The 12,827-nt window shown below is 38.3% G+C and overlaps 1 long non-coding RNA gene across 1 annotated transcript in view; it reads left to right on the top strand.

The window, feature by feature from the left end:
- The first annotated feature begins 75 nt into the window (after positions 1 to 75).
- LOC134671277 (uncharacterized) overlaps positions 76 to 12,827 on the top strand; it is a 280,075-nt gene continuing 267,323 nt past the window's right edge. The window contains exon 1 of the long non-coding RNA XR_010099205.1: positions 76 to 528. This is a non-coding gene — a long non-coding RNA (uncharacterized LOC134671277). The remainder of the gene's footprint in view (positions 529 to 12,827) is intronic.

Genomic DNA, 12,827 nt, shown 5'->3' with positions numbered 1-12,827 from the left:
GGGAACTCGTTCTATCAAATGGAAGGAAAGGAAAGGAGTAATATTGAACAAAATGTTCCTCTTAACGTTTTGTTTATTGCTTTTTAGGGTTCCGTAGCCAAATGGCAAAAAACGGAACCCTTATAGATTCGTCATGTCTGTCTGTCTGTCTGTCTGTCTGTCTGTCTGTCTGTCTGTCTGTCTGTCTGTCTGTCTGTCTGTCTGTCTGTCTGTCTGTCTGTCTGTCTGTCTGTCTGTCTGTCTGTCCGTCCGTATGTCACAGCCACTTTGTTCCGAAACTATAAGCACTATACTGTTGAAACTTGGTAAGTAGATGTATTCTGTGAACCGCATTAAGATTTTCATACAAAAATAGAAAAAAAACAGTAAATTTTTAGGGTTCCCCATACATAGAACTGAAACTCAAAAATTTTTTTTTCATCAAACCCATACGTGTATCTATGGATAGGTCTTCAAAAATGATATTGAGGTTTCTAATATCATTTTCTTCTAAACTGAATAGTTTGCGCGAGAGACACTTCCAAAGTTGTAAAATGTGTGTCCCCCCCCCCCTGTAACTTCTAAAATAAGAGTATGATAAAACTAAAAAAAATATATGATGTACATTACCATGCAAACTTCCACCGAAAATTGGTTTGAACAAGATTTGGTAAGTAGTTTTTTTTTAATACGACACAAACCGTAAACCGCAATTTTATTGTGTTACTTGCTGTTACGGAACCCTTCATGGGCGAGTCCGACTCGCACTTGGCCGCTTTTTATTAAATTAAAAGTGTTTGGCGTGGGACGTTGTGGGGAGTGTTGTGGCCTTTTTGGTTAAAGGCTAAAGGGTAAATAAGTTATTACAATATACTGTTACCAAACCCCGTTACCATAGTTGTTTTAAATTCATTGAAAATTAGGGATTTTGACTACATTACTTCATAGTCTACAAAAAGCTCACAGAAAAAATACTACTACTAGCACTAGCAACTAGCATCACGATTGCATCAGTGGCGGCTCGTCAAACATATCCATAGGCAAGCCGGGGCTAATTTGGCTTACATATTTCCTTTACAACTCTGCTCAAACGTCCGACAGGCAAGTCGGTGGGAATCGGCGTTTGTCCATAAAAGCCGATTCCGCGCCGCCCCTGGTTTGCATATAGTATAAAACTTCATGAGAAAATTTCAATACAAAGTGCCCTCCTTGCATTCCAGGTGTGGTGGGTCTGAGGGGTGGGTCTGTGGTCTGGAGCAACTATATATTAGTATATATTAAATTATGTTTTTGTTTCCTGATTGTTATAATTTATATTTACCTACCGTAATGGTTGTCTACTGTAAACTTATAACTCTTAAGTGAAATTAACGAAATTGAAATCTCTAAAGATGAGTCATACAATATCCTACTATGGCAGTCTAATTCGGTCTATGTAGTAAATATTAACGTTAATACTCGCAACTGTACCTAATAATAAGACAGGAAACTGGTAAACCCTCGATTTGTGCCTAATTTACGATATCGTAGCAGCAACTATACCATTTCTACTGTACCGTATATATTATCACCCACTAGATGTCGTATTTTATTTATTTTATTTCTCTGTCCTCTAGCGTGACGTGGATATTTTTTATTTATTTTTTATTTTATTCGGGATGCTTGCTGCCTAATATACATAGGTTAATAGACTTATCTACTATATGCAAATTACACGCTTCCACATATATATAATGCTAAATAACATAAATATAAAGGTCTCAAATTAACAGAATATTACACTATATAGGAATATTTCTGATAAAAACCATGAACGCAAACTTAAGTCGGGTAACGTTAACGTATATTACACAGTACTTTTCACATATTATGTAGCTCCCGGGTACAAGTGGCATATCTTAGTACCTACATATTTCGCATAATTGCGTGAAAACTAGTATAACCCTTGGCCCGTGGGGTTCTAACGCTCTACAGCTTTTTAAAGATATACAATTTTTATGTATGTAAAAATGGCGGACTTAGTACCAAAAGGCATTTTATACCAGTCAACCATTGGGCCAAGTAGAAACAAAGTTAATAGCAGATTAGCTTTAGTCATTAGTAACACCGCCCACAACCTCTCTGCTTTGCCTTAAGGTTGACTGGTAGAGAATGCTTTTGGCATTAAGTCTGCCTTTTGTAGGATAACTTTTCTTTTGTCCAATAAAATTTTAATAAATAAATAAAGTACGTGCAAGGAGAAACAGAACATTTGACAAACAGTCAAATACCTACATTATATATTATAAGTTCTAAGGGATAGGGAGGAGATCTAAGGGATAGATAGGGAGGGAGTGTTTCTAAGGGATAAGTTCGCCTTTGTACTTCTTGCTAATTGTATGTTATTTTTAATATGTCTTTTTGTACAATAAAGAGTTTACTACTACTACTACTACTATATTGTGTGAAGACAAGCTTGACCACCTAAACCAAATCAATGATGTCGCTTTTGTCTCCTTACATGCTCTATCTCGTAACAGGTTATCTATGTACAGTTCAATTCCCATTTCATTACAACTTCGTATAATTGTAACACAGACAGTTGAATAGAGGACATAGCCACTATAGCCAGATTAATATGAGCCGCCATGATGCTTTCATTGTTCGCAAGTATAAGCTTTTGTGCCACTAAAGAATCTATTCAGAGCTCAAGTTATATTGGTCTTGGATATGCAACGTACAGTAAAGTTTTATATCAGTAGGGCATTGAGGCGAATTATTGGATGCTTTAGAGGTAAACACGTTTCTTCCTGTCCTCAATTTTGCATAATCGTGTTGTAAAATTCAGGAATCGTGGTTAATATTGCTATAACCCGAGCACAGTGGCACCTGTCCTAATTTTCTGCACTAGTGCTCGTATATTATGCAACCTATAAAAAGGTACATTGGCCACGATCAATCAGCCTATTATTTCTATATCATAATTCATATTAATATGATGGTGGAGAACGCAGGTAGCCTAGCGGTAAAGTACGAGCGTGCGACTTTTGATCCGGAAATTGCGGGGTCAAACCGCATACCAATGAGTTTTTCGGAACTCATATAGGTAGATAGAGGTATATAATTTCCATAATTTCTTCTTCAGATCCCGCGAGTGTGTACAGCCGGCATTACAGTTTTTGTGTTATCAGACGGTGGAAACATGGGATCGTCGTCTAAATCATCTCCCAAAAACTCGAATTCCGAGTAATAACTCCTCCTCTATATCTATGCTGGTATAGATATAACCCTCTAATAAGGCACGATTCATAAAAAAACGTCCCTGGTTGTCAATGTCCTTTGCAAAGTACAAATGTAGTCTACCTTTCTCATACTCAATTGTCAACATTTGTCCATTTGAATGGACATGAGTTTTCTAATTGTTATTACGGCTATTACTTGTATAGGGGTTTTCAATTTCATAAAAAAAACTGTACCATTTCCTTTTTTTAAGAACTAAGCTTTTGGGTTTCTACTACTCATAATCACAAGGACTAAATACATCATTACAAACAAGAAATAAAGTGTCATACAAATTTTAGGTGTCAGTTTGGTGACGCTCCATACAAAATCCTAAATCCTAAATTAATTTGTAGCTAATAGCTAAGTTGCTCATATGTTTATTTTAAGACTGTTTGTTTCTCAATAAAAAAATAAATAAAAAATAAAATAAAATGTATGTGAAAATGCCTCACAAACCGGACAATTTTTTTTACTCTTTTTTGAATCGATAGTTGTCGTGATTCTGAGTAGAAATAACCCTAAAGTTGATAGGTAATATAGCTGGTCAAGCAAATCATGTCAGTAAAAAAAGGCGCGAAATTCAAATTTTCTCTGGGATGATATCCCTTCGCGCCTACATTTTTTAAATTTGCCGCCTTTTTCTACTGTCAAGATCTGCTTGACCAAGTATAGTTTCTCGAAAAACAAGGAAATGATAGGATAGGTACTTTTTTCTCAAATTGCCTTTATACGTGGTGGTGCAGTACTGTTATCAACACGTTTACTGTGATAACGATGTCGCACCTTTGTTTCTAGAAATTGTAGCGGAGTTCCTACTGTTTCTACTTGTCTGTACATTGTATGAATTTATTTCAAGCGTAACTTATTGTTCACTTTGCATTGTGTTTTCTTGAAGCTAAGCTAAGACATTGGTGTGTGTGTGTATAACTGTATACATGTGTGCGCTTAGAAACAATGAGTCGGTTGAGAAATGCGACCTCAGGTTCTACCGCGAAAATTTAAAATGTATTATCTGCCTCTATATCGCTTATTATGCAAGAGAAGGCAGATAGCGAAATTTCGATTTTCGCGGTAGACCCTCAGACTGTAGGTTGTAACGGTTTACCGTTATTTCCAATTAAAATTCTATAAAATAAGAAATAAACTTAAACCTAAATATAACTATAAACTACTATAATACACATTTCATACTTATTATCTAAAAAAATATATACAAAAACCTTAAAAACTAATATATACAAAATAAATCTACGAACAAACAGAATTGACGACTGCATTTGCTATTAGGTAAAACTAGATGCGAATACAAAGGACTACGTCACCCGGCTCGCGATAAGCGATGTGCACCGGCCAGCTAATGAGACACATACGCGTCCGAGACATTGCTACCACGGCTTTGACAGCGAGAGGTCAAATCGACTAAATTCAAAGATACAATTTTACAGTCATGATGTGACAAATTTTTAATATGGTGTAAAATTTATTCTAATATTAAATGTGTTAAGTTCCAGTATTTCCCCAAATAGGGTGAGTGTTTTGAATATTTTGTAGTTTTAAGAGAAAGGTAACTTTCATAGTAGTAAATTAAGGAATCATTTTCTTCTTGCCATCACATTTTCATTTAGTTCTTTCTGGGTACATTTGGCTATCACTATCTGCTTATTAACTGTAATTTTCCTATAAAAATAACGCTGGAAATAACAAGCTTCTCGAACCTTCTGGAAATATGAGTCTACCCACTTTATAAAAATCTTGTAGATTATAATCAAAGTTATGCTTAATTCTAATTTAAATGTATAAAATTACATGCCAAATTGTAGTTGACATGCATTAATAAAGCTTTTAGTTGTAGAAGTACATTTAGTAAATTTAACTTCACTTTCTTCTTTGTTTTAAATTTAAAATGATGATTCTACTTGTGACTGCCACATCATTGATCACCTTTTAATTCTTTGGGGTTCACTACACCAGCCTACTTTCTCATTAGCGCATTAATTTGGCCTAAAATCCGGATGCCGCAGTCACTTGTACAAAATTGGACTTTTCTTGAAATGGCCATTTTTACCGGAATTCCAGGGACCAAGTCTGGGGTTGGAGTCGGAACCTACCAACCTGAATTCGCATGCTCCGCTTCGTTCCGGAAGGTTCCCGTGCTGGATCCGGAACCCTTTTTTTTTGAAGACGGCCACCTCCAAGTTCGACGTTCTGCGACGTAGTGCAGGGAAGTGACCCCTATCAAGGACTCGTTTCACCACTGTCAATTGCCAGCTCAGAAAAGATCCACGACCTTGTCTTTCCTTTAGTTTTTTTATTTTTTTTTAATTATATTTCGTAAAATTTACTCTAGTTTTCTTTCGTCTCATTTTGCAATCTACCTACTTCATGCGACGCTAAACGTCACAAGGTAATATGGACTGTAGGTATCTTTAGGTATTTAAATAAATGTAAACAAAGAATTTGTACATTTTCGGCGGGTAGTTATAACATTTATTGGTTAACTGACCAATTACCATAGGTACCGACTGGATCAGTCACTGAACGACCTGCAGACTTTAACCTACATTATTTGATCATTACCTAATGTTTTCATCTACCCTCAACTGGCTTAACGAGCCATTTGAGGGTAGATTTCGTTTACTTTTATTTACATACCTAAAGATACAGAGTATAGAGTTAGACCAAGAAAAGTCTGCAGAGATTTTGATATCTCAAATGTAAGTGTTAATTTAAACGTCAAACTTCTATGACATCATGACGTATAAATAACACTTGTCACTTGTGGGCTATCAAAATCGCTACAGACTTTTCTTGGTCTAACTCTAGACGTAATATTTGACATAATGACGTAAGTAGGTATCTTAAAGTTCGGATCGGACCGTAGGGTACTAGTCAATGACCTTTTATTTATGTAGACGTGTGACGTTCATAGTTGACAAAACTAAAATTTGATCCAACGATTTTGACAACTTGACAGGTTGGCGTTACCCATACGACTAACTAAATATAGGTTCCGGAACCTATATTTAATGGCTCACGATCGTGCGCCTGGTACCATATCTACCTCAAGTTACTTACATCTATGGTAGTGTACCAGTAGTACCTAACTAAAGTTAGTTTTTTAGCTAGTAACTATAGGTAGTCTATTATCTAGTGCAAAGAGTTTCACGAAAATTCGTTCATAACAATTATAACACTCGAGTTCCTAGGTAAAAAGCTTACGCCACTCCATTAATTCATTTACATTCATACATATTAATTAACTTCTGAGTAAAATGGGATATTCCGACTTCCACATACAGTCAGCTGCAGGGATAAGTGACTCTTCCTCTGCATGGAAGTTTATATGCAGCTGAGTGTACCCGTACAGCTTCTGTGAAATTGCGAATAATGTGATAAAGAATCTCGAAAGAATTTAGTATTTACTATAAGCAGAATTTCACTCTTGCTGCAATCTTGCTAATCTAAGGGCCATCAGAACCCGGCCCTAACTCCGTCATAGCTATTAGCTACTCTAAACTTAAATGCGCCTTAAGGTGCCGTTTCGATTCAGACTGCACCAGCATTACTTACTGCAGTATTGCAGCGCGCATTTCGGCGACTGCATGTCAAAAATCTAGCCAGCAACAGCGAATATGACTTTAGCCGCAGTAATGCACGCAGCAGTAAGTAGTGTCTGCCGATATATATTCCTGAATCTGACTGCAGTAATATTGCAGCTCGACATTACTATAGTACCTAAACGTTAAATTTAATATAAATTTCTCGATAAACTTAACTATTTGTCATTTCCTGCAACAGTGCAGCGCTACAACGCTGCCGACTACATTACTGCCACAAATGCCAAAATCTACGTTTCTGCATGGTGTTGTACACAAATCACGCGAGGTGTTTTCGGCTATTTTTTGACCCCCCTCCCCTTTGGTGATATTTGGTGAGGTTTTTGGCTATCCCCTCGGGCTACCCCACTCACCCACATAACCTCACGTGTATTTTTTTTTCATCCGACCGGTCAAGGCTACGCGCTTCCAAATTTCGTAAAATAGACTCGTGATTTGTGCACAAGCCCCATGGAGTTTTGAATTTGCAGCAGCAATACAGGCGGCAGTAACGTCGCGCTGCAAGACTGCAGCAGTAACGCTGGTGTAGTCTGAATCCGAACGTAACCTTTAACCCGGCATGCCGCCATTTTGTCAGCTAAGGTGAAGCACGTTGTTAAAAGTTCGCTGTAAAAAGCCATCGAGAAATAAATACCGTGTCGCCGTCAGGTCCAGGGGTTAGTTAGGTAAGTGTTATTGCTATGGTCTGATTGCCTTTGAGTGGTATATATAAATACAAACATTTCTGCAATACAGAAATAAAAAAAACCGGGCAAGTGCGAGTCGGACTCGCGCACGAAGGGTTCCGTACCATAATGCAAAAAAAGGCAAAAAAAACGGTCACCCATCCAAGTACTGACCCCGCCCGACGTTGCTTAACTTCGGTCAAAAATCACGTTTGTTGTATGGGAGCCCCACTTAAATCTTTATTTTATTCTGTTTTTAGTATTTGTTGTTATAGCGGCAACAGAAATACATCATCTGTGAAAATTTCAACTGTCTAGCTATCACGGTTGTTGAGATACAGCCTGGTGACAGACGGACGGACGGAAGGACGGACGGACAGCAAAGTCTTAGTAATAGGGTCCCGTTTTACCCTTTAGGTACGGAACCCTAAAAATGAATACACGAGAGAATTCGTAAATTGTTATAACGAATGCAGCCTAATACATGACAAAAGGGAGAGCCTGAAAAGGTAGAGTCTGGTGAGACTACTAGAGTAGCAATTAATTTAAGCTTATGTAACCCATTCTCAAAATATATATCATATTAATAAATTTCATTTCATTTCATTCCAAACATCTAGGATCTTCGAGAGATCTCTCCGAGGTCCAGTGGCGGATTTGCCCTAGGACCAAGGAGACCCAAACGGCAAAAACTTAGGGGCGGCAGTCTGTACTTATGACGGGTGCTGTGAAAGGGGCGGCTAGTAGTTACTACAGGGCCTGGGGCCTAGGATGGCCAAGTCTGCAAATCCGCCACTGCCAAGGTCCTACTCAACATCAAAGGTTTGATATAAGATTGCTTAGCTGGACTAGCCTACTCCCCATCCCCGTAACGCAAAATAGGCAGTCCGTCAAATTTTTGGCACGAGGCGTAAATATGTCGTTTATGCTTCCGATGTAGCCCACAAGATGGCAGAACCTCCAACGCGCATGGTCCCTATACAATAGCGATACCCATAGCAAAAAGAATAGATATAAGTGCGTCAAGCAAATCTTGTCAGTAGCAATGTAAAGCAAACTAAAGTAGGGCAACACTCAAAGAGTAGTATTGCGCTAAGAAAAGCAGCAATGTACAATGTACATCGAACCAAAACTTTTTTTTCCGCTGAGCGCGCCCTGTTACGTACGTCAATTCAAATTGTCACTCGTGGATTCTCTATTGAAAATGTTTGAAATTGTTATTAAATGGCATTTAAATGGTATGGACGGACAATTTAAAAGCGGTGTGTGGTGAATTTGAAGATCTCAAAATAAAATTAGAAGTGGAATATGCCGTTAAACAAGAATGTAATGAATAAAATCATTGCTTCAGCAGGTAGATGTCCTATTGGATTTTAATATTTTATTAGATTTATATCTTGGAACTGTAGGCATTGTAGGCACCTTATCTTTGATTAAGCACAATTTTATTTAATATATTGGTATTTAATGGCGACACAGCAGAAATATCTCTGGAAATAGAATCGATTCAGAATGTAAACAAAGATGATGGCTGTCATTCGCGATCCACATTCCACAGATAAAACACAGATGACACGCGATTTTCGAATCATTCGAACACAGTGTTGCTAACCCGCGATTTTTCAAATTTGCCGCCGTTTGCTACTGACAAGATTTGCTTGACGCAGTATAGTATAGAGGGATCCTGTCATTGTAAATTTTGTAGTCACAGTAAATTTGCTGCCATCTATCGACACACGACAAAAACTCAAAACGAAAACGTATAAAATTATCCAATAAATGTATATATATGGATAAACGATTTTATTATTTTTATATCATTTTGATCCATGTTCATTCACTGATATCTATGTGTTAAAATTGTTAAATATGAAACGGTGTCGTCACACCACCATCTAGCCGACCATAGGCTAAAGGTGTGTGCGGCATCTATTCGAGAATGACTTATTCTTGATTTCCGAGGCTCGTTTTTTCCTTACACTTTATTCATCTTATACGAAGTTACATATGTCTCTGCCCATAGCAATATCACCCATCTAACAACAACCAACGTTTATATTTAGTTTACGTTATAATGAAAATCTCGGGCCCGTCGATGCGCGTGACAAGGGTCGCGTATTTTGAGCTCATTGCGCGATAATCGATCCCCTGATTCAGATAAAACGGGTCACCTTGTGTGGCCTGGAAACGCGCAATTTCCCTTTTGTTGGATAAGGCCGGTCGCATATTGCATGCGGTTTATTACGAATTTTGAATTAATAAAAATATAATAGTGACACAAACAGATATTACAACATAAAAGCACTTACTTACTTACTTTGTTGGCGTGGTGACCCAAAATGAGTCTTGGCCTCCAACACAAGAGCACGCCACTTTGATCGGTCGAGCTCACGGAGATCTGCCTCCACTCTATCTGCCCAACGGTATTTAGGACGACCAACAGGACCAGTTGGTCGACCCAGGTAGGCCCTAAACATAAAACAGCAACATAACATAAAAGCAGGAAGTGGGTATTTATAAGAGTACAAAATATGGTTGTAAAATTGGTATACTTAGCGAGACCGCTGATATTGAAACCCCAACCAAAAAGTTAACCTGAATTATTGAACCCGTTACTAAAATATCTACCTAGCTTATTGGTTTGCTGCAAAGACAACATAGATAACTAGGTAAGCTAAGTCAATAGGTTAACTTGAAGTTAAAACTTCAGAAGCTCCATTTAAATTATAAAAGTTTAAGTAAATAATTTTTAAGAAAAAAAAAACCGACTTCCATGGGGGCCGATGAAAGATTATTGTAGATGGTACACTATGTAGAAAAGGAGGTAAAACCACCCACTTTTCTACTAGCATTTCGCTTCTGTATAATGGCTCCTCTACAGGATGGGCCAACGCCGGCCACTCCAAGGGACGCAGCCATGCGGTAGAATGAGATAGCAATATCACTTGCTCCCTCTAACGCATAAATGCGTCCCTTGGAGTGGCCGGCGTTGGCCCATCGTGAAGAGGAGCCATGAGGGTCGTAGTTCTAGCCTAACCTAATCCTTGTTCGGTTCTGTGAGGATCGCAGTTCAAACCTAACCTAACCCACTTAATGGCGCATGCCGTGCGGTGTACGGGGGTTTAAGCGGGAGGGGCTAGTAAGATTGGCATCATCGTACTTTATACCTACATTAATTTTATGATAGGTAATCATAGTTGTTTATTTAGTTAAGGTATCATAGACATCATAGTGGTTTTCTGGGTCAAGGTCCGGGTCCGAGTCCGGGTCCGTGTCCGGGTCCGAGACCGGGTCCGAGACCGGGTCCGAGTCCGGATCCGAATCCGGGTCCGAGTCCGGTTCCGAGTCCGGGTCCGAATCCGGATCCGAGTCCGGGTCCGAACCGGATCCGGGTATGAGTCCGAGTCCGGGTCCCAGACCAAGTCAAAATCGAAATTCGTAATCACCAAACGTGTACCATGCGTCATTGAAGAGTTCTGTTCTGGTCATCATCAGCAGTTCCACTTCATCAAATGCGACAGTTTTTAATGTAAATGCTTGATTTTATGATGAAAATACAAAAAAATCTATACGTATGCTTTTAATATTTGAGGAGTTCCCTCGATTCCTTATGGATCCCTTCATCAGAACTCGAGCTTGACAAAAATGTGGCTTAAAAACTTAACTTGCTTAACGAACATAACGAAAAGGAAAAATCGCCAAACGTGAACTATGCGTCGTTTAAGAGTTCTGTTCTGTTCATCATCAGCAGTTCCACTTCATCAAATGCAACAGTTTTTAATGAAAATGCTTGATTTTCTGATGTAAATACAAAAATCTCTATACGCATGCCTTTAAGATTTGAGGAGTTCCCTTGATTCCTCATGGATCCCATCATCAGAACTCGAGCTTGACAAAAATGTGGCTTAAAAACTTAACTTGCTTAACAAACATAACGAAGAGGACAAATCGCCAACCGTGAACTATGCGTCGTTAAAGAGTTCCGTTCTGATCATCATCAGCAGTTCCACTTCATCAAATGTCACTTTTTTGGGTGTATATGCTTGATTTGTTGATAAAAACCCAAAAATCACTATATGTATGCCTTTAAGATTTGAGGAGTTCCGTCGATTCCTCATGGATCCCATCAGCAGAACTGGGTTTTGACAAAAACGGGACCAATCTGTATGCATATACATTCAATCAAAAAAAGAATTTTCAAAATCGATCTAGTAATATTAACTCACATTATAGACGGGTCTAACGCGAAGTGTATATGCTTGATTTGTTGATAAAAACCCAAAAATCACTATATGTATGCCTTTAAGATTTGAGGAGTTCCGTCGATTCCTCATGGATCCCATCAGCAGAACTGGGTTTTGACAAAAACGGGACCAATCTGTATGCATATACATTCAATCAAAAAAAGAATTTTCAAAATCGATCTAGTAATATTAACTCACATTATAGACGGGTCTAACGCGAATTATATTCAATTACCTTTATTTACCGACGTTTCGACACAGGTTTCACTGGTCGTGGTCGCGGCTGACTGATTGTCCCAGCAAAATGTCAAAACAGAGATTTGTGCATCTACCCGACGAAAAGTGTATGGAAAAGTTTGGGGTAGACATCACATTTTCAAACCACCCACCACACATAATGTTAATTATTGTCAATAGTCCGACACGCAACACTCACAATATCCACGCACCCGTCCGTCCGATCTAGTAATGACGGAGATATGGAGTAACAAACATAAAAAAAAAAAAAAAAAACATACAACCGAATTGATAACCTCCTTCTTTGAGATTTGGAAGTCGGTTAATAAGTAAGTAAGAGCCAACAGGAGTGGTCATTTCTCCATACAAACGTACTCGACTGTTTCCATCGTGGGTTTTGATGCTAGAGCAATGATTTCTTCAACACAGATTAATATTGTCAATATCTGTGTCAGACCGTTTTGCTTTTTTTGATATTTTTGTTTTTTAAGGCGCTAGAGCCCTTTCAAAAATGGCCAAAATGGCCTAATTGACTATGCCGCAATGAGAGGCGTAGTATTCAAAACTGATATCTAAAGCCAAAAAAGCAAAACGGTCCGACACAGCTAATTTCATAATCATTTAGATTTCCAAGTTTGGTTAGGATTGGTTACGTTTTGGAGGAGGAAATAGTCGAGTACGAAACCTCGATTTTTGAGTTTTTTACGCGGGATTTTTCGCCTTGTCCTTATCGCACTAGTTTTAGGAGCCGGTTTCGTTAGCGAGACGGGTATATTTAAGTACCTAAAATATTTAAAACTCAGCTCCTGTTTCGTCTTAAATGA

The sequence above is a fragment of the Cydia fagiglandana genome, chromosome 15 (genome assembly GCF_963556715.1).
Source record: "Cydia fagiglandana chromosome 15, ilCydFagi1.1, whole genome shotgun sequence".
Taxonomy (NCBI): Eukaryota; Metazoa; Arthropoda; class Insecta; order Lepidoptera; family Tortricidae; genus Cydia; species Cydia fagiglandana.
This window is presented reverse-complemented; position numbering and strand designations above follow the sequence as displayed.